Here is a 23,445-nt window from a genome sequence, read left to right as displayed (position 1 = left end):
TGGCTTTCTGTATCCATTTGGGAACTGACTTTGTGTATTGTTTAGTTTTCGTGCAGAAGATCCGTCTCCAAATTCTGACCTGAATAAAAGCAGGAGGGAGTTCAGATGCTGAAGTCCATGATGCCAGCTGTGGCAGACAGCAGATAAACGCTGCTCCGTTCATTAGCATTCTAGAAATACCTGACTTGTCTGTTTCCTGATTAGGAGGTCTCTAGACAAATGCTTGTGTTTTTCTTTTTTTTTTTTTTTTTTTTCCTTTTTTTCTTTTCCACAGGAAACAAAGTGTTCAGAACTTCTCTGGAAAAAATTAGGGATGCCTTTCCATCGACATAACTGTGGCGTTCCTTCATTTGCACGTGTTGCCGGCCCCGGTTTGGTGGGGACCTCTCTGCATGCTGGTAGAACATTTGGCACTGAAACAAAGCGCCCTAGCTCCCCCCCTGCGCCCCCAATAACTCTCATTTCTGCCTCTTCCTTTAATCGGCAGATGTAGGAGATGGGTTTGACAGGAGTTGAGTTGAAAATGGTTTTAAGGGGAGTGGGGCTAGTCTCATGAAACTTGATCAAAGCCTGCTATTATCACTGAAAGATGGGTGCTGTTATTGATGCGTGTTTGTAGCTCGTGAAGTCTTAGGTGCTTGTACAGCTTCATTTTGTAGGCAGATGGCTTTTAGGTAAAATAATGACTTCTCAGTGTGCTCTCCTGAAGTGAAACACCGCTTCCTTCCTTCCCCCCCACCCCACCAAAGTAAAGCTTAAAGTCTTCAGTGACCAGGAGTGTTCGATTCCACCAAAGACAAAATGTATCCTGTTTGTTTAATAAATAATCAGCTGGCTTTGATTTTTTTTGGCTTAATTTAGTCCCAGTGCCTGGGGGCGGATAGATGGGAATGCAGCCTTGGGGGTGGAGACTTTCAAGGAAAAATTCAAGGAGTAGAAAATTAAAGTAGCAGGGGATGTATCCTTCAGCCAGGCTCTGGGAGACAGCCTTGTGGCACGTGTTGTTGCTCGTAGCTTCAAAGACCAACACAGTGATTCCCGAGAAGCTATAACGTAGTTAACATGCTCCCCGTTAGGTCCAGCTTCACTTGCTCTATTTAGCTCTGGCAATGCTGTACGCTTTTATTCGCAAAGGCCTTGTTTCTACAGCCTGTGGTTGACTGCTGATGTGGGCCTGCAAGCCTTCCAGGTCTCCCAGTTACCAAGGAAAATCTGAGACCTGAAAACCCGAGCGGAGTATCTGCGGGCCTAGCTGCACAGATCCTGGTACAGGCAATTGCATTTTGGCTCCTTCTGTGCTCTCTTGGCAGGACATGAACCACTTTTGCTCCAGAAGCCACATAGTTGTGTTAGCATGGTGCCAAGCTCAGATTCCTGTGCCTGGTGTCTGCAGCAGGGTGGGCACGTCTGTAGTGGATGGGATAGCCCTGGGCCTTGGTGCTCCAGGGGTAAGCTAACAGAGCTCTGTGTGTGTATAAATATTTTATTTATAGATAGATAGATAGATAGATTTTTTTTTTCTTCCCTATGCTATGCCCTTTTTTGGGGGAGGAAGCGGAAGAGGGGAATTACATGGGGCTCCACCAGATACTCGTAGATACTATAAGCAGGTACTCACTGTGTACTACACCTAAATTTATTTGAATTAGGTACTATTAATGGTTCTTTAGCGGTGTTAATACACATATCTGTGCACCACGCAGGGTCACCAGGTGACAGCTAGCAAATGCATGCCCTCCAGGGTCACTTTTCTGACCACCTGGGGACAATGGTACAGGTAGTTGCCATCAGCCTTGAGACATGTCAGAAGAACATCAGCGACTGGGGTGAAGGAGGGAGGAGGTGAAATGCCAGTGTGTTGAGGTAAATCTGCCTCTGAAAAGGAAGAAAAGTTACTTGCTGAAGCTTTTCTACTTCAGTTTTCTACAGCAGTTCTTTGACTGGAAATGCCTTGCGCTTCGCTGTTGCGCTACGGCCCATAAGCCTTTGAATTACAGTATGCATGCTAATAAGAATTTATTGTTTTTGTGCCCTTGAAATGAACAAAAACACTCCCACTCAGTATTAGCAGTCAGAAGGAAAGCACACAGTTCCCCTTGTGCCTTGCTCTCCCCTTTCCCAGCCACTCTTCTGTGCTGTAAGGGGTTGCTGCAGGTCGGCCATGTTGTGCTTTGTGCCAGAAGCATGGCCCCTGCCTGCCTTCATGCCACCAAAGGTGGATTTAAGGGAAAGTTGGGGAGGATGTGCACGTGGCAGAGTGAAGATGTATGGGTCTGTTAAGCTGAGACAGCAAATGAAAGTCTCGGGAGTGTTTTGACTAATGGTCACAGCTCTTAGAGGCATATAAAAGCGGAGGGGAGGGAAGGGGGAGGAATTTGCATTCTCTGCCAAAGCTTCCCACAAGTCGCATCCCTTTTTGAAAGGGAGTTTACAATGAAGGGCCAAACTGTGCTTTTAGACCCTAAGTACTTTTACACCATCTCCGTGTGGTGTCGTTTTCTTCCCTTACCTCTGAGCCTCTGTATTGAGGGGCAGGCTGCTGCTGTGAGAGCTGCTGCTCGGCTCAGTGGTTTTGGTCCTGCGTTATCACCAACGGACCTAGAGAACATCTCAGGAAAAAAGTGCTGCAAAGACTGACGTGGTGGGGTGCATTCATCAATAAAATCAGCACGTGGGCGTCTGAAAAGCAATCTGGCACAGGGGAGCCTCTGTTCAGTGTGTTGTGTCCTGACCCTTTGTCTCAGGAAAGAGAGGCTTGGAAAAGTCCAGAGGTGAGCAGCGAGAGGAAGAGGCTTATGAAACTTTTCCTCTGTATTTTTCCCCATGTTAAATGGACAAATCGAGGCAGGAAGAAAGGTCTGACGCTGTTGTGGGGTATAAGCACTGGGAGTTGTTAGATAATGTTTGTCCTTGTGCCTTGGTTTGGGTCAGGAGGGCACTCGTGAAGTGTCAGAGCACGCAAGCCGGATTCCTTCTGCATAAAACCAGAAGCTGCTTACCCAAAGCCCACCCAACGTGCTCGTGTGAAGCAAAAACCTTGCCAGCTTTTAGTCTGATTGTCGACACCCTCAGTACCATTGCCTTATGGAGAGCCCTGCTGGGTTGGCCCACCTGGGGCCACCTCCAGCACGGTGGTGCAGCAGGACAGACTGCCCCGTGATGGCAAACCTCAGCCCTCCGTGGCTGCAGGCACCGCGTGCTTTCCAGTGGAGACGTGTGGCAGACTTTCACACTCTCTGACAGCAGGTTTGATGATATACGTATGTGTATTTTTAAATAGCTGCCTTTCACGCTGTCATGGAAGGTTGCCAGGGGCCCTTTTCTCATTGTCTTGCTGCTCTCCCTTCCCGGGAGATAATTGGTTTGTGTCTCACCATGGAGGATTGCACTAAATGGTCTCTTGAGGTCCATGCATATCAAACTCCTGTACAAGTGGTACGTGGTAAGAGGCTTCCTCAGCTGTTCTGTGCTCCCGCAGAGTTATGTAGGAATGCGTGCACACCTTTCACAATAAGCGTATGCTTTTGCTGCAATCTTAGAGTGTTTTGCCCAGATCTAAGTGCTTTGAAAGGTATGTAAGAAAAAATTAAATGTCAAGTGGAGAGGAGGGATGGGAAAGTGGCTTGCTTTTTTCCAGAAATGGGTAAGAGAGGGTAGTGTGAGGAAGACTGGAGCCACCAGAAGCGAAATGCTAGCTTTCCTCACGGGCAGTGCTTCCTTTATGTCGGTGAGGTGCAGGAGAAATTTGTGGGGTATGTCCTGTGTATGCTGAAGTTTGCCAGTTTCTGGGTGAGCAAATTTCTTACCTGTATGCGAGCAGGTGAAGCAAAATAACAGGACAGCTTCTTTGTCCTCTATTTGGTCCCACTGGCAGTTTTTGTTCCCAAACAGCCCAGTTTCAATATACAGCAGAGCTCCCATGGTGAAGTCTGCAGTGTTCTTGGAGGCGGATCTCCTGACCCTTTGCCCTCCATGTGTCTGGGTGACTTTGTTTTCAAACATGCTTGATCTAAGTATGTGTGTTATTCTGGCCCTCTGAAGTCCAAATCTACTGTTTGCCTCATGTAACAAATGAATGGCAAGCTGGAAAATGCAAGTAAACTTGTGCAGTGCTGTTGCCCTTGGATTATGAACTCCCAGATACAGTTCCCCAACACCAACCATGTAAGTATTTGCTTGCAACCCCAAAGCTGTAAATCCCTTTTTTTTCACCTTTTTTAAGAGATGGGAAGAAAGGAGAGTGTATTACTTCCTCTCCTCCCCACCCACCCATGTTTGAAATTTCCGAAGATGGGAGAGGAGGGAGTGTTTTTGACTTCTGTGAACAGTCAATACATAAAACCTTATCCAAACTAAGGGTGCAGTGTCGTAAATGGCTCTCATCTCTCATACGCTCATAAGACTGCGTGCTTGGCTTTCTTGGCAAGCTCAGGAAGCAGTTTTGATTATTAACCAGCCATTAATTATCCATGTCCTTGTGGCTGGGATGCACGGGCATTCCTGACACAGGAGAGAGCAGCACATTACAGGCTCGCTGGCAGTCCTGTTCTGCAGCTCCAAGGTGGATGTGTCCGTGCTCCTTCAGCCCTTGGGCACATTGGTGACGTGGTACAGTCACACAGCTCGGTGCCATGTTTTGTCACAGGGCTCTCCCATTACTGAATTATTTTCTTACTAACTTATTTTCTTTTATCTCACCTCTTCCTAGGGGTCTTGCTGCTTGCAGTGGTGGTTGGCCGTCCTCTGCTCCGTTCAGGCACTGTGAAGTAGCTGAGTGGGAGAAAAGCCTCCCTCTTTGGTGGCTAGACTGGTTTTTGCACTGGTGATGACTTCATCTTTTGACTATGCAATGTGTCTGAGACTAGGTCTGCTGGAGACACACCTGAGTAACTTTGGTTGTAGAGATTATTAAAGAAAAATGCTCCCCCTCTAGTTATAATAAAACTTCTGCCATCCATTTCCTGAGTCCTAGCACAAAGGTAGTCTCCGAGTGAACTATCACGTTACACTTTTTTTTAATAAAAAATTTTGATTTTTCCTTTGTTGTTTGACCTGCCCTCTCTGCCAGCGTTGCTGGATCAAGTTAAGTTCAGAAGACCTAGTTTTGCTGCCTTTATTTCAGGGAAGGAAATCATATCCTACTCTGTCCTAGAAAAGGAAATCCTCCCTGGATCGAAGCATGAATACTTATTTCTTTTAAACATGGCACATTATAGCAGGAAAGGGCTGGAGTGCCTTGAACCTGCTTGGTTTTAGACTTCTAGTTGTCCAGCCCAGTTTGCATTAACTTCTTAAAATGTTTTCTGCTGGAGTTCAGTCATGTAGGAAGCTCCTGTTCCCCTCCTTGATCTTTGTATTTAAATCAGCTATCGTGCAGTTTAAGGAATTCCCAGCAGACTCTCAATTTACTCTGGGAAACAGAAGAGACCTCAGCAACCTACTGTGAATCTCTGGGTTAAGGATTAAATTAATCCTAAATTAAGGTTACTTTGCATTACAACCTTGTGGCCATCTGCATTGGGTTGTGTAGCAGATGCTGCTACCCCTCCTTTGAACGAAGCATTTCCTGGCTGTCGCCTCCGTCTTCAAGCCTGTGGGCTCTGCCACCAGACAGTGTTTGTGTTCATGTACGGGGATGGAAGGAGAAAGGTGTGGAGCTCATCCTGCTTAGCAGCATCTCTGTTTCTGCTCCGGAGCCAGATGTTTTTGCATGTGGCCTTGGGTGCAAAGTCGTGTTTCAGCAGGTTGGATGGAGGGATTAGCGAGACCCAGCTGTTGGCAGGAAGGCTTCTGCCTGTCAGCGTCGTGGCGTGAAATCGATTGGATGAGTACAGCTCTCCTGTCTTACCAGGGGACTTTTACAAACTCTGCTAATCACTGTGGGAAATCTAGAATCAAATACTTTTTTTTTCTTTTTCTTCCCTAATCTGAGGCTAAAATCCCAGGGAGTTTTGGTTTTTGCTGACTGCCAAATTGGCGAAGCAGGAATGTTGCCTTGAACAATGCAGTGGGCTCTGCCCTGGTGTGTCTCCACCAGGGCTAACCAAAGGTTGCTCGTTCAGACCCTGAAATTAAGTTGCAAACTTGCTGCAGAGAGAAATCGAGCACCTCACGGACTGCAAGATTTTCAGGAGCCTGAGATGTCCGCGGGGAACTGCTCACAGTTAGAAAACTTCTCTTCCTGGCTCGCTCAGCTGGTGTATGCCAGCTCTTACCCCAGGTGTTGTGGGGTGGCTGCTGGCACACATGAGGAGCTCTGCCTTTCTCATGTCTGATACAAATCAGCGTGGCAGCGTGTTGCAGAACTCTTGACCTTAGCTAGCAGGCAGCAAGACTGCGATTCATTCTGCGCTGGCAAGTTTTCTCAAGATAAGACATTAAAAGGGCTTTGAAGCTGGCTTTTCAGATGCCATTTCAATAGAGCAAGGCAATGGTCGCACTTCTCGAGGACAAATCTGGCAGCATGCTTTCCGGGGTAACTTGTTGAGTTGTGTATCCTCTCTAAGCAAAATATTTTTCTATGCTGCATCGAGTAAAATGAGCTAGGACAGGCCGATGCCAGGATATGACTATGGCAGAGGCAGTGACTAAGGTGGAAAAGGAGTGGGTCACTACCCTGTGGGCTCTCCTTAACACAGCATATTGTTTTTGAAAAGTTCTCGCATTGTGCACGCCTGGGGTGTTTATCTCGGTTCGCAGTTATCAGTGATTTTCCTCGTAGATAAGTGACCAGCAGCTGAGCTGTCGGGCAAATGAGTTCATGTGTGCACGGCCCAGGCCGAGCACCGAAAAGAAAACCAAAAACACAAACCCAGGGCTGAATGTTCTGGGGCTGCTGCGTTTCAAAAGTGCCATAAAACAATCGCAGTGGGGCTTTTCCTTTCCAAAATATCGAGACAATAGAAAAAAAATTCTTCTAAAGAAGGAACAAATGGAGGAGGAAGGCTCTAATTGCCCTTTAAAAACAAAATCCCTATCTTGCTGAGCCGCTTCTGGTCCAAACTTAAAACATGAGATTAATCTTTGAAGCAAAGCAAGAACCTCCAAGTGGTTTTCCTCCCTCCACCCAACACGTGCCTGGGTTTCCCACCCGCTTTAGGAGCAAACCCTTTTCCTAGGGATGAGCTGAACTTCGCTCGTTGTTGCCAGGAGCAATGAGATGCACTCCAAATTGGGGAGGCGAGGGGAGCAGCCCATTAATCTCCTTCCTTCTCCTCCAGAACAAATAAGGGCTGGATTTTTTATTAAAGCCATGACTAAGTTTTGCTTCTTAAATGAAAACATACACTTTATTGACTTTTATTTTTTTCAGGCCCAGGAAAGCCCTTGCTGTCATGCTCTGTTATTACGCGTGCCCTTCTCCCCGTCTCTCTGAACTCACTCGCAAGTGGAGTTTTTTTGATAATGAGCGTGACAGTGGTGTGAGCTCTGCTCCTTCCCCAGGTGTGGCTTTATACAAGGAATATTTCCACCTGGGGTGTGGGAGGGCAGGCTGGCTGGGGGGTGGCAGCGCTCATTTGAAACTGCTCGAGCAGAGTCTTGGAGCCTTTCATGCTCAGGTCTGGTGTGCCAAGAGATATCAGGAGAGCCAACGGGGAGAAATGGATGCTGAGGCCTGGGGGCTTTTTTGGGGGTGTGTGTTTGTTTCTTTATTCCCCTTCTCCTGCCCTACCTCCAGAAATGTCCTCAGAAACATGGTAAAGGACTTTATTATCTTCTGTTAGTTCCTGTGAAAGCGCAAGATGAAGTTTTAAATCTAATTGAGAAGACATTCATATTTTCTGTACTTCACTGTTCTTTTTTTTCCTGCTTGCCATTACCCTCCACTCATGTTTTCAAGCCCCAACTTGTCAGAGCACACGTGCCCGTTCGTATCCTCGCTGTAGACTCCTGACTCTGGCATAGGTGAAATAATGGGATGTCGGCACTGAAATGCATCCTCTTGCAGGCAGATGCCTCGAGGTGCCTCGTTCTTCAGGGTTTTCTCACCCAGAGACTGAAAATAGAAAAAGGGAGCTCACTAGATGGCAGAGACCTGGCTGTACCACTCCAAAGATACGGCTCCTGTTAAGAGTCTGGTGTTGCTGAGTTAGGAAAGGCCCCTTGGGAACCCTCAGTCACATCCATATTTATCGTGGGGCAAAGTTTTATAAAATGAGAGACTTTTCGGGTGAGTGCTTTCAGCCCCAGCTACCAGGATGGTGGGAGAGGAGCGAAATGGCTGGTTAATGCTAATCAGCCAGCTGTTAATGAAGTGCATGTTCAGTTTTTCAAATTATACAGAAGAATTTTTAAGTGGGTTGAATCCCGGACTTGAACGGGCATGTTTTGAGGCGAAGCGTTGGGTACAGTTGTGCTGGAATACCTTATAGCAGAGGTAGGCTGGAAGATCTTTTGCCTTAATTACCTAAACAAGCTTAGGCTGGAATATGTTTTCGCAAGGCGGTGTTGTTTTTTTTTTTTTTTTTTTTCAGGATTAAGTCTGTAACTTAGTAGGCTTGCTTCCTTCCCTGGGAAGCGAGCTGACCACCGGCCCTGGGTCGTTACCCCCTGCATGGATTGTTGTCCCCTCTGGGGAAAAAGCGGATCCGAAGGTGCACGATAAACTAACGTGGTAGTTCAGCGTGTCTGTATGCATCTAATTCTTCCTCTCCCCTTTCACAGAGAGTGTGAATTCTTGTCGTTTGACTGAGTTGCATGATTTTAAGTCAGCTGAAGGCTCTTTGCTTCCTTCCTCCAGCCTCTGCTTGTTTCGTGTGCTGTAGCCTCTCAGTCACCACCGCTGAAGAAGAAGGGATGCTTTGGGGGAGTCTGTAAGTGGGAATATCAAGGCACTGGTTATGCAAAGGGAGATAGGAATCGTTCCAGGCAGCAGCATGGCTTAGGGGCATTTTGTATGCCTCAGCTTTTCCCAAACGTGGTGTTGGCACCTCTTCCACGTTGGCCCTTCTGCGCGTATCAGCTTTCCCCTTCTGAGACTGGGAGCCTGTCTGAGTCATCCTTTGATTCTTGTCTTCCACGTTCTTTTTTTCTTCAAGGGTTCGGTAACATGCACGAGCAGTCGATAAGCCAAGTGCCTCCAGTTGCAGAACTGCTTTTACTTCCACTGCTCCCAGGAGGCTGCGCTGTGGTTTTGGGCCAGCCCTGTTCGTGTTCAGACACCTCTCGACATGTCTGTCAGGTGTGCTGTCTTTCCTCTCCCTCCCTCCCTCCTGTTTTTCTTGATAGCTGCATGAGATCATCCTTCACCGACACCACCCCCTTAGCCCTCCTCCCAGCACCTAACATTACAGTGCAGACTTTTAGTTTTGTTTTTTTTCTCTGTGGTCCCAGCTCTTGCTCCCAGCACAGACCTCTGCTGGTCCAGTTTCCTCCCCCTGCTGCCTTGAGTACTGTTTCTGTAGCAGTACCGAAGAGGGGCGATGTGTTTCCTGCACTTTTAAGCTGTTCTTTGCAGGCCTGCAGGTGCGATGAAAACAGCAGCACCGCAGAGCCCTGAGGTACTTTCCCTAAAAATGTGAGAAGGACGGTGGCTTGAAGAGTTTGGGCCATCCTGGTTTCCTCAAGAACCCATTTTCATGGTGTGGGTGAGCTTGAAGTAAGCGTTGCCTGAAAGTGGATGTCCCTAGTGTTTAAGAAGCTGATGGAGAGAGAAAGGAGGAAGGATTGCGAAATGCAGTGAGGTTAATTACATGGTGAAGTGCCATCGTCAAACTGCGGCCTAGTGGAATCGCAGTGTGAATCCCAGTGCTGTAGCTCAGACCTGGCTTCATGAAAGTCCCCCCACTCCCTTAAGCGTGCTGAGGGACAGATTAGGAAGAAGATCTCACGGCTAGACCCTGACATTGAAGGCTTGACCGCAAACAAAAGCCAGGACCCACTGTCTCCAGAGAAAACAGATAAATCCAATAGCTTGTCCAGGTGAGCCGTGGTACTGTCCCCTCTCCAGGCCCCTCTGCTCCTGTCAGTTCTCTGCAGATGGGGCCGGGGGTGCTCTGCCATGCTTAGAGCAGGATCTGTGCTGTTGCCCGTGTGTGGATCCTTCAGATGACATCTGCAAGGGCTAAACCCACAGGCCTTAACCCTTTACCCTTAGACTCGAGGGCTGTGAGCAGCCGTGGAGGCAGCAGCCAACCTTTTGAAGCAGGGTTGCCGTTCGGTACCATGAGGAGCTGAGCACGTCACGCAGCCAGCGGTTTGACTTTTAAAGCTTTTTATTCCTATGCAGATGCATTCACGTGGAGTTCACCGTCCCTCTGATGTTAGCCACATGGCCTGGCTTCAAGACTTACTCTGCTGAGCTTTTCATTATCTGTGCCCCGATGTGTGTGTGTGTACGTGGATGTTTCTTTTCCCAGGAGGAGCTTGATGAGGGCAGAGCTGCTTTGCCGTCCTTTTGATCTTGGGCTCCTTTGGGATTGAAAGAGAAGCTTAAAAGGTTTATTCTGAAGCCAGGGAAGGTGGACAGCTGCTTGCTAGCTCGCTATCATTGGGATTTTTGTTAACGATCCTTCAAGTGTTTCTCCTCCAGTCCCTTATCTCCAAAGCAGAAGTTGTGACTCCATTTCCTGCCTACTTTCCTCGGTCGGTCCTTTAGATGTGGTGCCCGTATTGTCAGGTGATAGCACCCGTGAGGTGGCTGATTGCTCTGAAGGCCTACAGAACATTAATAGCTGATGTAGAGTTGATTCAGAATTGTGCCCATGGAGCAGGCGAGGCCCAGGCTGTTGAGCTAGGACCACCTTTACCCCTAAGGACCAATCTTTTCAGCCTGTCCTATAACTTGTTGGTCATGAGTTCATCACTTGCTGCTATAAACGTGACTCTCTGACTATCAAAACACATAACCTGCATGAAATAATCCTGTCTTCCCAGGCTATTTCTGTGATTTTTATTTTATTTTTTTTATTTTTTTACTCATAGAAACTTCTTAGAAAGGGAGCAGGAGGACAGCGAGCTTGGGGGGGTTGATAATTTCGTTAGTAATTTTGAGAGAGGTCTGACTGAGCTGGCTTGGCCTGGAAACTTCTCCGTATTTAGCTCGGAGAACTGAAAAGTGCTTGTTAATGCGTTTGGTATCCTGTAGTTAAAGACAGGTTAGGATGAAAATAATGTTGTTACTATTGGTCCGTGGCATGGCTGGTAGCCTTGCTGTTGTTGCATTAACCGGATGAATCCCAAACCTCTAAGCTACCACAGGGAGAGGCAAGAAGCCATATTCAGTGACCTACAGGAACTAGCAGTGACTTCCAATTGCTCAGAGGCTCCCGAGGAAGATTTTACTTGGCCACAGAAACCACTAGCCTCGCTGGAGAACGATACAGCAGCGGGTCTGGATTGCTGCAGCAAGGCTGAGATCAAGCTGGGGTCACGCAGTGGCACGGCTCGCTGCAGCCCTGAGCACAGTGTCAGGGACTGCCTGATTTGGCCACAAAAAAATGACCAGAAGTCTACCCAAATTCACACTTAGGTAGAGCAGGTAAGTCTCAGGTGTGTTTCCCATACTGCTTTTTCTACCCTTGGTGGGAAGAGCATCAAAGACTTCATACCGACAGTTTTTGTGGTCAAGGTGAAATGTAAAGCTGAGGTGGGCTTTCCCTTCAGCTGCCTCTTCGCAAGCAAGACCCACAATAAAGTTCGGTCAAGGCAAAGTTGCTTTCTGAATTAAATCCAGATTACATTTTTTTTTGTTGTTGGTTTTTGTTTTTAATTCCCTAGGCCCTTTTGGCCTAGATTTGGAAAGTGTGAAATGTTTGATACCGCATGGCTGTCTCCTAGACCACAATGGGCTGAAATAAATGAAAAGGCGTGATCCCATCCTCTCCTGGGGGGTAACACAAATTGGTTCAGTTTAGGGTAGAAAATCTTGTATATTAGAGACTGAAATTTAAGTATTTATTTATAGTAAGTATATATATAAGTATTTATTTATCCCGAATCTGGTATGGATCCTAACCATTGAAATCTGTGAGCTCCATCTTTTTGTATACAGATATATATACTTATATGTATACCAGTCCTTTGCAGGTATACTCCAAGCTTAAATGTCTTGAATTTGAAGACAGAGTGGACCAAAAAAAAAGTGGACACAAGAGGATGTCTGTGGAAAGAGACTAGAACAGAAAGGGCGGCTGTATTAGCAGGGTGATCCAGGTCAGTAGCTGGCAAAATATTTGGTACCCCAGGTGGTTCACCTACCTGTGGCCCCATTTTTGATTGGTGTTTATTATTTTTTCCTTCAACTTCTCTGTGTTGTGTGGAGCAGCTGCTGAAGGGCTGCTTGCAGTAGTGTGATCAGCAGCGCTCGGGATGCTCCAGGCTGATAAGCAAGCTCCTCTTGGACAACGCAGTCACCTGTCAGGATGAAAGAGACATTGAGCAACGGCTTCCTGCCTGTTCCATTCCTCTCGCATTAGTTGCTGCTCAGCTTCTGCAATGGCTCTTAATCAACAAACTCCAGGTTAGCCTTCTAGATAAACACGAGCTAATGACTCAAAAACCGGTGGGGTACTTCAGGTGTTAGCTTGTAATTAGAAGTCCCCTCCCAAGTAAGTTTTCAAGTCGAAGGGTAAACAGGAATTCCTCCATTTTCTCCACCCTGCTGACAACATGACTTCCTCGGATGGAAATTATCTAAGGGGTGCAATCCGGATCTTTTTTTATTTTTTATTTTTTGCATCAGAGGTGTTGGCAGGTTATAACAAAGCCTGTAAATGTTAGAGCTGGAATCTGTTGACCGTGTTGCTGCTACAGAGCACATGGGACAGAGCAACAGTTTTTACGGCCCATTAGAGATGCAAAGAGTGAAAATATTGGTGGAGGAGGGAAAAAGCCTGATACAGTCGTTTTATTTTACATCTATTTAAATGCTTTTTGGGGAGATGGTCCCCTGAATCCATTTGTTTCCATTGTAACAGGAGTGATTTCTTCAAATGGGCACAGTGAGAGCGCTGTTGTACAAGGGCAGGCTTTTTTTTTTTTTTTTGAAGAGTCTGCAAATAATTGTGGTTGGTGATATGTGTGTGCTGACAGCTGGAATATCTGCACGAGCAATTAGCAGGATCTGCAACAACTGCAAATGCCAGCTCGGGACACTATCTAAGCGCTGCCCCTGCGCGCTGAAATGCTGGAAGTGGGAATTTTAAAGCTAATTTAAGAAAGCTGTTTCCTCCTGGGAACAAAACAGGTTTCATAATGATGACTCGTGTTTGCAAAGACACATTTTCTGTCTACTGAGAAAATAAGGTCATTTACAAATGACCTATGATGCATGCAGCAGAGACCTAGTGTTTTATTAAAAGAAAGTGAGACCCTGGCAAGGCTTTTATTTTGTGTTTTTTTGGGGGTTAGGGTGTTAAAAATGTAAGCCACCTTTGTTTCTGCCTGCTAACCATTATCAGCAGATAAGGCACGGACTGTACACTGTAAAGGAGAAAACACAAGGATTGAAGTGCCTTAGTCAAGCTGTTCTACCTTATTTTAGTGCCTTCTTAAGGCATCTATAAATCCCAGAAGAGAAAGGGAGGACTGCGTGCTGATGGTTATCTTCCTCTGTTTGAGGCCTTAAGAAAAGCAACCTGGAGACTTACAAGAAGAGAATTAAACAGGCTAGGAAGGATGCTTACAGAATTTTAAAGTGCCAAGGTACGTCTCCTGCTTTCTGAATCCATGCGGTAGAAGGGGTTTGTGTCCTCATTTTTTGTGTGTCGGCTGTTTCAAGGCATGCAGTCGTTGCATGTGATCCTCATGCAAATATCCAGCTTTCACTGTTTCTAAAGCATTTTTGGTAACAAAGGCAGTTTGCATACTCCGGAGAGAAGAAATCCTCTGGGGATAATAGATCTGTTAGAAGTAGGCAGAGGGAAACCAGCTTGAGGACCCTGCTGAGTGGCTAGGCTTTCCCTCAAGTGGCTGCTCGGTGGTGTTCCCAGCCTGGTAGCCAGCCTTTTGGCTGACACTTGGCCTAACTCCCCCGTGCGTGACAGAAGTCTGGTTCAGGGCCCTCCCCTTCATGTCTGCTTCAAAGGTGCAGTTAATGCAGCTCCATTAGCCATTCTGGAAAGGAAACTTTGAGCTCAAAACATAAGGTGTATTAGGGTTTTTCTTTGAAGTGATGTAAGGAAGACTTCCCTAAGCGCCAGCACTTCTCACCGAGCTCGAAAGAAGCTCGGTGCTGATCCCGAGGTGGTGTTTTTCTCCAGCAGCTGGGACAGCTGTTGGAAATGCCTGGTTTTCAGGTGCACTTACGTGTAAACGACTTCTGAATTGAGGGTTTTACAGCCTCTGAACTGGAGGTTTGCTGCTGGCCATGCTTAACTCGAAGTGCTGAGACACCGACTTGTTAGAGCTGGTAAACAGAGCTGCTGCCTCACCGGCTGGTGACATTATTTCCTTCTGGATATTCCCTGCTGCCTCGCGAGCCACTGCCAAGGCATATAGAGTGACTCACTTCTTGTAGTGCTTCCAAGGTGGAATTTCTTCAGTCTGAGCTCGGGGCTGACAATGGTGGTGTGTGTTTTTTTTTTTGCCTACTTGCTAGGTTAGGCAAGGCTTCGTCGGGGCGAGCCCAGAGGTGACACATCCTGCACCCAGCAACTCAGCAGCTGCCTCTCATCGATGGAGCAGATCTCACTGGTGAAGCTCGCTCAGAGGGCTCTGGTTCTGGGGAGGATTTCATGCTGTGCTCCCGCAGAAAGCCCCCTTTGTGCAGGAGCTCAGGCTGACGCTGCACAAGGCAGCGAGGCTCCCACGCAGGCAGCATCCTCCCCTGTATACCACCCCAGCAAGAGCGCTGGGAGCGAGTGCCTGCCGTTATTACAGGGCCAGGAGGCTCCTCCTCGCTCCCCCTGGGCTGTGCAGCACCAGAGCGAGGCTTTGTAATTAACGCAACCATCTGAAGCCGGAGAAAGAGCAGAGCTCAGCTAAAACGGCCTCCCCGGCTGTTTGGGCAAGCGGCTGATGTGAAATCTGGCCCGGGAGCTTTGCGTTGGCCTTTGGCTGATCTGACACGAGAGCGAGCAGGACGGTGGTGCTTTCCCAGGGGAGACACGTTACGAGCAAAGCTCTCGCTTCCACGGGCTGGCTTTCTGATGGCCACAATGCCCAGCTGCTCCTCAGTGCCGTGCCACCCGTTCAGTGTGTTTCAGTTACTGCTGGGATCAGGATTTTCCAGATTTCTTCCTTGCCCAGACAAGCAGGTGATTCATAGCCACTGCCTTTTTTTTTTTCTTTTTCCCCATTTTCTTTCTGAAACTCAGCAATGCGCCTTAAAAGGTGGAGACTAAAGCATTACCATTACTCCTTGCAACTAACCCATTATTTCACATGCCATGGCCAAGGGCTTGACTTGTGTAAAATGACCTGAAACAGGCAAAACCAAGGTGAGTTTCTTGTTTAGATCCAGCTTAGGGGTCTGCATGTTATGTTACATCCACCCAGTAGGGAAAAATGGAGCTGAGCAGCCGATAAATACAATCGGGATGGGTGAAGGGAAAAGAAACCCAGATATCTTTTTTTTTTATCATACCTCTGTGTCATATAAATATATTTTCCTTCACTGCAGCTCCCTGGATTAACGATAAAAGTTAGCTGCCAAGCCAAGGGCAGGTGTTGTTAGCTCCGAAACCTGTTCAGCCTGTCTCCTGGCTGCTCCATCCTTTTCTCCGAATGGGAGAAGCGCTCTGATTTTTGCGCAGGAGGCGTGCTACCTTGTTGCCGTGCCCGTGAGTACCGCACAAAACGCACAAATTCTGCACTGCACGTTTTTTGAAGCGCGTTCAGGGGGCTGAACACAAGCCCGGTGCAAACCTTGGTTCTTGACGTCCATCTCCACAGCTGCAAAACGTCGTGGAGTTGATAGACGTGAAAGAAGGCGTTTTATTAGCCCATGTGCTAACGAATGCATACCGAAATACAGCACAGTGTAGTACTGAGCGTTTGTATTCCTCCCCCTACCCTCCTGCCGTCCGCCCAGGAGCACCTTAGCAAAAACGTGCTTTGATCAACCTGTGAGCCAGTGTTTTTTCTGCTATGTAACCATTTGTCTTCACTCTCCACGTCCCTGGAACTGTGTTTTTTTTTTTTTTTCCCCTGAAGATGAGATGCATCATCAAACAAAAATGGTCTTGGTCACCATTTGGCTCCCGCTGTGGGAATTTAGTATGGATTTAGTAATGCTGCCTGATCTTATTATTAAAGGGCTTGCCAGTTCCTGATGCTGTCTAGCAATTTAAGAGAGCGAGGTGAGGAAAGACTTGAAGAGGAACACCGGGCTCTTGTCAGGAGAAAACAGAGGGATTTTATTCGTTCTTCCTTTTATACAGAGGGTGAGGATGTGATCCTAACTGCGAGCAGACAGAACCCAGAGGGAGCTGAAGGCAGAGGAAGGTGTCACGGTTAGGGGTGAAAAGGAAGTGGTGAGCTGAAGTTACTGGGAGCAGCTCGTGTCTCTGGGCAAGGAGACAGCTTGTACTGAAGTTTGCCCAAGTCGGCTGCTTTTACGGGGGGATGCTGCTGCTGAAAGCATTCTTGGAAGCGAGTTAGGTGGCGTCATGCAAAGAAGCCCTAACGTACTGCATCTGTGCTTTCCTGCCTTTGAACAGGACAAATCCCTCCTCCTTCCTTTAAAGCCGCTGGGCTCTGTGTAACCTCTGATGTGTTCTCCAGGCTTTTAGCTTGACCAGCGCAATGGGAGCGAAGTCTCTCGCTTCTATTTTCAGCTCGTCGGGATCCACTGATCAGAAGTGCTTTTTGTAATTAGGCTCCCTGTGTGGGATGCCTTTCCTTGGGGTGACTTTCCTGGAATTTACAGCGGTGCTAAATCACTCGGTGCGCACTAAAGAGCTGCATGTCTGCTCTGGCCACAACTTCATTTTTTTTTTTTTTTTCAGGCACAGAAAAAAGCCCAGCGCTGCCCATGCTCTTCACCCAGAGGGACCAGGCTGGGAATAGTCCTATCTTCTTTTAGATATAGGCTAGAAGCAGGAGGGCTGCACTGCACAGGTGGTAGGGCTCTGCTGATGAAATGCAAGGAGTAAGCTGGGCTCCCCTGCAGGTGTATCGATGCCAGCAGCCGCCAACACCGATCTTCAATAAGGAGGCAAAATGTGAGCCCCAAAATGCTTCCGTCCATTCAAAGCAGTAACTGGCAGCTCTGCTTGCCGTGCCTCGTTGTTGTGTTCTGGTATCGTGGAAGCTGATCTAATTCTTTAATTTTTGAACCGTGGCTTCCTGCCTGCCACTCCCTTGTTTGTGTCATGTGCTTGGAGGAAGAAACTCCTTTTTAAAGGAAAAAGTACCACGTCCACTAGGTCACCACGCTGAAATAGCGATGCGGCATCTCAAACGTTGTGTAAAGAAAGGAGCAAAGCTTTAAAGTGGTGTAAACCTCTCTGTATTTGTTTAATTTTCTTGCTTGCTCTCCAATTTTACAGACCAGTGCTTGATATTCTGGAGAAAGAGAAGCTTCACGGTCAGGTTAGTGGTGGCCTGAGGGCCGGACCCCTCAAGCAGGCAGGTTCTGCCGATAGCTCCACACGGCTGATCTTCCTGCTGGAGTCACCCTGATTCTTTAAGCTGCTTTTAACTAAAATGGTCACTTTTTACTGACAACAAAGGGTGAGAGTTAAGCGCTGCTTGCTTTCTGGTGATGGTCAGGACGGGGTATGGCTAATCGAACATTAAAAGTAACACATTTATTTTTTTTTTTTGATGGGAATTCAGAAGCGTAACCAAAAAGGTTAGGGAAGCCTGCGTGTCTGAACTAGCTCGGGATGAATAAGGTGTTACTCAGCAGAAGAATGCATGAGAAAGGGGCAGCTTTCTGTGCCGCAGCCATTCCTTTTGGTGGCACCCTTGGATCTCACAGGTCTGATGCTCGCGGCAGCTGCATGACCCCATGGATATTCTCACAGGAACACGATCAGCAGTTACCTGCACGCAGGATAGCAGACAACCTTGCTTGCAGTCGGTTCTGCTTTTAGCTGTGGAGGGAGGATCACCCTGGGCTGAAGCGGAGGAGAGCACTGGGGTATGTGCTTCAGGATCTGTGTCGACAGAGCAGCACTTCTCAGCAGGTTCAGTGCTGCAGCTCCCCCAGAGCTGTCCCTTGGACCCACGGCTGTGTAAATAGCACAAACACACTAGTTTTACTCTGTGCCCCTTGCTGTGGTGCCTTTCCAAGCTCCGTTTGCAGCTTCTTCCGAGCCTGCTGTGAAGCATTTTTTTCCTTGTCAGAGGTATAAAGTTCATACCCTGAATGAACGTGGCCCTTAGGTGATTTTTTTTTCATTACTTGCAGTGCTTTTGCAGATGTCACAGCTGTGAGAAATACAACAGTGTGCACCCAGATTTGCTCTTTGGTTTGATCTGTTTACCTTGCTTATCTTCCAAACTTCAGACTTGTACAGAAAGTAACTACTTCTCATACCAAAACAGTACTCACAGCAAAAAATATCCACTGTGTTGTGTTTTTTTTTTTTTTTTTTTGTCATTAATAAGATTTTTACCGTAATCTTCTGAGTGAATAGAAGAGAGATTGTGTGTTTGTTACAGGTCAGAAATGGAGTGAAATCAGATAATTAAAGGCTGGCGTTTTAATAACTTTAAATGGTACGGTTCATAATGCTGACTGGCCAAAGATACTGCGTGCAGTTACAGGCTGGTGAGTGGTGGGGGTTGTTTTTTGGGGTGATATTTTTCCCTAAGCACCTTAGAAAAGGTTTGTGGAAGGAAACAAGGGGAAAGGGACCCTTTCTGTTGCATTTTAGAGTAGAAGTTGCATGTGAAGCTTAAATAAGAAGAAGACTCTGATGCTTTTTTCTTTTTCAATGAAGATCGTACTGGGGCCGTTGCCCCAAGAAGGAAGGAAGACAGCAGACTTGGTGAAACAACTTTAAGATCGTCACAACACAACCCTCACAGACAAGTGGCTGCTCAGTCTTGATCATCAGTGTGTGTGTGTACCCAGAACACCTCACACTTACACTATACATGTAGGATTTGGCGTCTGAGAGCTGGTTTTTGGCTACCTAAGGGAGCTGTCTGCTGGGTTTGAATGTTTCTGAGGGTGAGGATCGCTCTGGGAGGTACAGACCCAGACGCTTGCTTACATTTAGTAGCATCCTCATCCTGCTGAAGTCTCTCGTGTGTCATGGGGCAAGCTCGTAGGTCAAACAGCTCCTGCTCCTTCGGAGCTGTGCAGCTAGTCAGAAACAGGCAGCCTCCTCCTGAGGAGGAAGGAGGTTCAGCAAGGGAACAGTGGCCTCTGATGACAAGCACAGGGAAGTGCAGGAGGCCACACCAGCAGCGCAGATCAGATTCCCCAGGGGCTGTCCTCATCCTTCAGGCAAGTGGCCTAAAAATGTTCCTTACACATATCTGGTGTTGTAAAGACAGCCCAAATCTAATGCAATGATACTTTCCTGTGCTATAACACGTAACATCCAGGGACAAATAATGTTCACCTTCTTGAAAGAGGGCAGAATGTGTTGAGTTTATAAACAAATTGGGAAGAGAGACACGTTTGTGTTGCTCAGATTTTAATCCTGATCAGAAAGCGAACACTTCCTCCATAGGAAAGCAAATTTATCTTGTTAACACTGAATTGCTGTAGAAGATTGCCTTTGAAAACCTGTGCTTTACTTGATTTTACTAGGGTAAGATGTTCTCAAATTTTCTTTCTAGCTCAGTTATTTGGTGAAATTTGTTTGGAGAGGTGTCATTGAGTTTACAGTCTGCCAAGTCCTTGGAAAGCTTTGTTTTAGAAACTCATGCCTTAAGATAACCTGCTCTCATCTTAATTTGAACTCGTCCCTTTTGATCTTCTTGGTGCTTCCAAAGCACTGCTGATTGTCACAGATAAGCTATGAACTGTAACATTTCGGGAGTCTTCTGAAGGGTGATGAGATTATGTCCGGTTCCTTGTGATAGAGAGAGAGGAATGAGTGTGTGTGCGTGTGCATTTACAGTGTGCTTCTGTTCCTCGACTCCTAAGGGCACACCAGCTACAGCAGCTTTACCTGCAGTGTGTGTTTGGGGTTGGCTCACCACCCAGAGGTTGCTGGCAGCAGCTAGATTCTTTTTTTCAGTGCTCCTGTAACACACAAAACGCTCCATTAGCATTCAGATAACCTTATTTTTCCCCCCGTTAATGCTCCTCGCTGAGTGATGTTGGCACGGGGACCCCCCCGAGCCATAGTTCACTCCGTCTCTGTTTCCTCCTCGATCCCTCTGCACGTGGTGGCTCAGCAGAGGCTGCCAGCTGATTGTTGTCCCACGCCTGTCGCAAACACTTCTGCTTTTGATCTCTCCGAGGAAGGAGATGCCGAAAGCAACTCGTGTGAAGTACAGAGGCTGCCTGTAGCAGAGACATGGAAAGGTAGAAGGGTTAAAACACGACACGTCCCCTCCAAACGGTTGTGGGCTGCTAGTTTGAGCGCTCGGTAATAGAGATCTGCTGGATCGAGGGGTTACCCTTCGCTATTAATGACTCACTGGCCTCCTTCCCAAGCTGCCTGAAGTGCTGCTCTCCCTAGTGGAAGTAATTTTGTCTTTGAAGTACTTTCCAGAGCTGTCAACTAATGTTCCACAGTTCCCAGAGGAAATAATAAGCCATGAGTGCATGTACACTGCAAAAGTAGAGGCTGAAATGAACTGTTCCTATAGGAGCCTGGCAGTCTGCTGCTCTGTGGAATTCAGCTTGTTTATACAATCTTATCTGGCTAAGCTTTGGTATTTCATCTGGCAGGCAATTCCTATGAAAAGCAGCTGTCCAAGCAATGGGAGTGGTGCTCCTGGTGGCTTTTTCAGAAGGTCTATAATTTCTTGTTTCATGTAAATTAAAGAAATACAATACTCTCTTGGCTGCAACCAGATGCTGTGAGCAGTTTGCTTTCCCTCGTGAATAGTCCTTCAGGTATGCTGCACTGTGCTGTGCTCTGCGACTCAACAACAGGATTCCCAATGCCCACCAGGACGGTATCACCTAGTTTGGAAAGGCACGGGCTGACTACAGGATTGTCGGAAGGGTATTTACCTCAAAGATGTTAGCATCTGTAACTCTGCAGATACGTTTTTGAAAGAAATTCTGACAGTAAAACATCTGTGCCTGGGAGTGAAAACCTCCTTTAATGGGTTTTACTGCTGGACAAGTGGAGGTAGCTCCACCAATTAAAACAAATAAAAAAAACAACCACTGGTATGAAGAAATGCAGAGAGCTGTAGCATCTCTCTCTTCTCTAACAGCAAGGTTCTGATGGGTAAGTAGGCAGTGACAACTATTTAAAAGAAATGGGGGAAATAAAAAAGCAAGAATATTAAACAGGAAGGATGCAGCTGAAATACTTAAGGTTTTATATAACTTATTGCCAGAAAACAAAATGTACTGAAATGCAGCTTCTCGGGGAGAAGAGGTGGAATGAGGCTCAGTGCCTCCAGAAGTGGAGGTATTTTTTCGTGCAGCCTTGGGTTGTGGTTTCATGTAGGACAGACCTGGGGGGCTGAGGATTCCTCCAGTTGTGGTAAATGTTCTTGAATACCCAGGAATACATGACACCCCATAAAACGGAAGGCTTTAAGATCTTTCTGTTTAGATGCTCCATTTGATGGCACATCATCTCCCAGTGTGCATACAGATTTATGTAGGCTTTTTGCTCATGCTCAGCAACAGCAGGAGAATTTGATACTGCAACAAGTGAAACATGAAAAGCGAGCTCTGTCTGCCTCATGGAGTTTATCCTTGTCTTCCCGGAGATCAAACACAGCATTTTATTAGGGAAAATGGCACTCCCGCCTGGAATCCTACGTGGCCAGGAAACTCAAAACCGAGTAACTGACCTTCGTTAGCAGTGTGTCACTGCAAATTACGCTATGACACGGCTCCATTTCGCTCTGACACGTACCACCTGAATGGTTCATAACTAGAAAGAGGTGATAGACCACTGTGTGACCACCCCGGAGCTCTTAGAGGGCAGTGGTGCTGCCTGACTTCTCCCACTTCCCCCGTGAGCAGGGACATTTTTCTTGCGTGCATTCCATACTTAACACTTCTAGAAAACAGTTAATTGGTGTTTTTCTCTATTTCTCCAATTGATGGTAGGTTTTAACAGTTCCACCTGTTAAAACTGGGACTTCATCTTTTTATAAGTAATCCTGTTTGGGATCTGAACTGGAAAATAACGAGTGACGATGTTTTAAAAACACAAACTGGTCAGTGGTCCAACACTGAATTAGCCCACATGACTTGCAGTCTCTGCTTCAGCCTGGTTCGTGTTTGGAGGCAAAAGATAACATTTTTGTGGTGAGCTGGGCTCTTTCTTATTAAAGGAGGTGGCTGTCCTGACGCTGCTCAGAGGTTAGGAATGCTGGCAGTCATCTGGGGAGGCAGATTAGTGGGCCGAGAGCAGGTGAGGAGGTCACGGAAGCAAAACAAGGACCTCTTTTGTGTGCCATTGCCCTGGTGATTGTTCAGCCAAGGGAAGCTGCTTCGGAGATGACCCACCTGTGTGTGTCAGGAGGCCCGTCATGCTTCTCCGGCTCACCTTTGTCACGACAAAGTTGCATGTTGTGAGAATCAACGCTCCGGATCGTTCTTGTTGGCTTAAGGGGAAGAAAACATTGCTGGCAACCAAAAATTCACATGTAATTTTAATTTTACCATCTTAAAAGTCCCAGGGTGAAGGCTACCTCGGTTTTCAAGGCACAGAGCACTTCAATAGTGCTTATATATTTCAGGTGAAGAAGAATTTCAGTTTTAAACGTGAACCCCTAAGCTGTTTTCGTAGCCTTGTCACAGAAACCTGTCAGTGAGCTGTGAGAAGGTAGGGTGCAAAGTCAGAGGCAGCGGTGATGGAAGAAATCTCAGGCAGACCCATACTTGATCAGAAAAAATTGAAAGAAAAATTGTCAGAATTGGTGCTACGCTGATGAGGGTTAGCTGCAAGGAGACAGAGCACAGCACTCGGCAGGGCTCTGAACAACCTTTGGAGCAGAGGGGAGAGGTAGGTGTGTCTCCGAAGATGAGACCTCACAAGAAATAAGAATAATTATAGGCTTGTTTTTTGCTAACACATTTTTTTTTTTTAACCTTTATTGGATAGAGATTGACTTTCCCAAACATTGTTATGCAGGGTTAACTTGTAGGAGAGAAATTTCCTCGTGGCACTGTTGTAAACTGATTGTACTGCTGCATCTCACTGCTGCCTTCGGCAGCAGAATGAACTGAAAGCCTTCGTCTTCAGCTGAAAAGTGTTAGCATGTTTAAACTCCTGGTGAAATGTTTTTCCAGCTAGTGCATGCTTCATCTTTAAAATATGCACAGTATTTTTAATGTGAGCTGCAGTGACACATTTTGTACACCAGCTCCTTCATAACTGTTTTAAGTATTTTTCATGCAAAGTGCAACTTGAGCTTCTTCTCCTTTCTTCTCCTTTCAATCCTTAGCGTATG

General features: G+C 46.8%; 1 protein-coding gene across 1 annotated transcript in view; it reads left to right on the top strand.

Annotated features, from left to right (window-relative positions):
- PARD6G (par-6 family cell polarity regulator gamma) overlaps positions 1-23,445 on the top strand; it is a 47,592-nt gene that overhangs the window by 20,574 nt on the left and 3,573 nt on the right. The gene's annotated exons all lie outside the window — the stretch shown is intronic.

This window comes from Aythya ferina, assembly GCF_964211825.1.
Source record: "Aythya ferina genome assembly, chromosome: 2".
Classification (NCBI taxonomy): Eukaryota; Metazoa; Chordata; class Aves; order Anseriformes; family Anatidae; genus Aythya; species Aythya ferina.
Note: the sequence above shows the minus strand (reverse complement) of the source record. Positions and strands in the feature narration are given on the sequence as shown.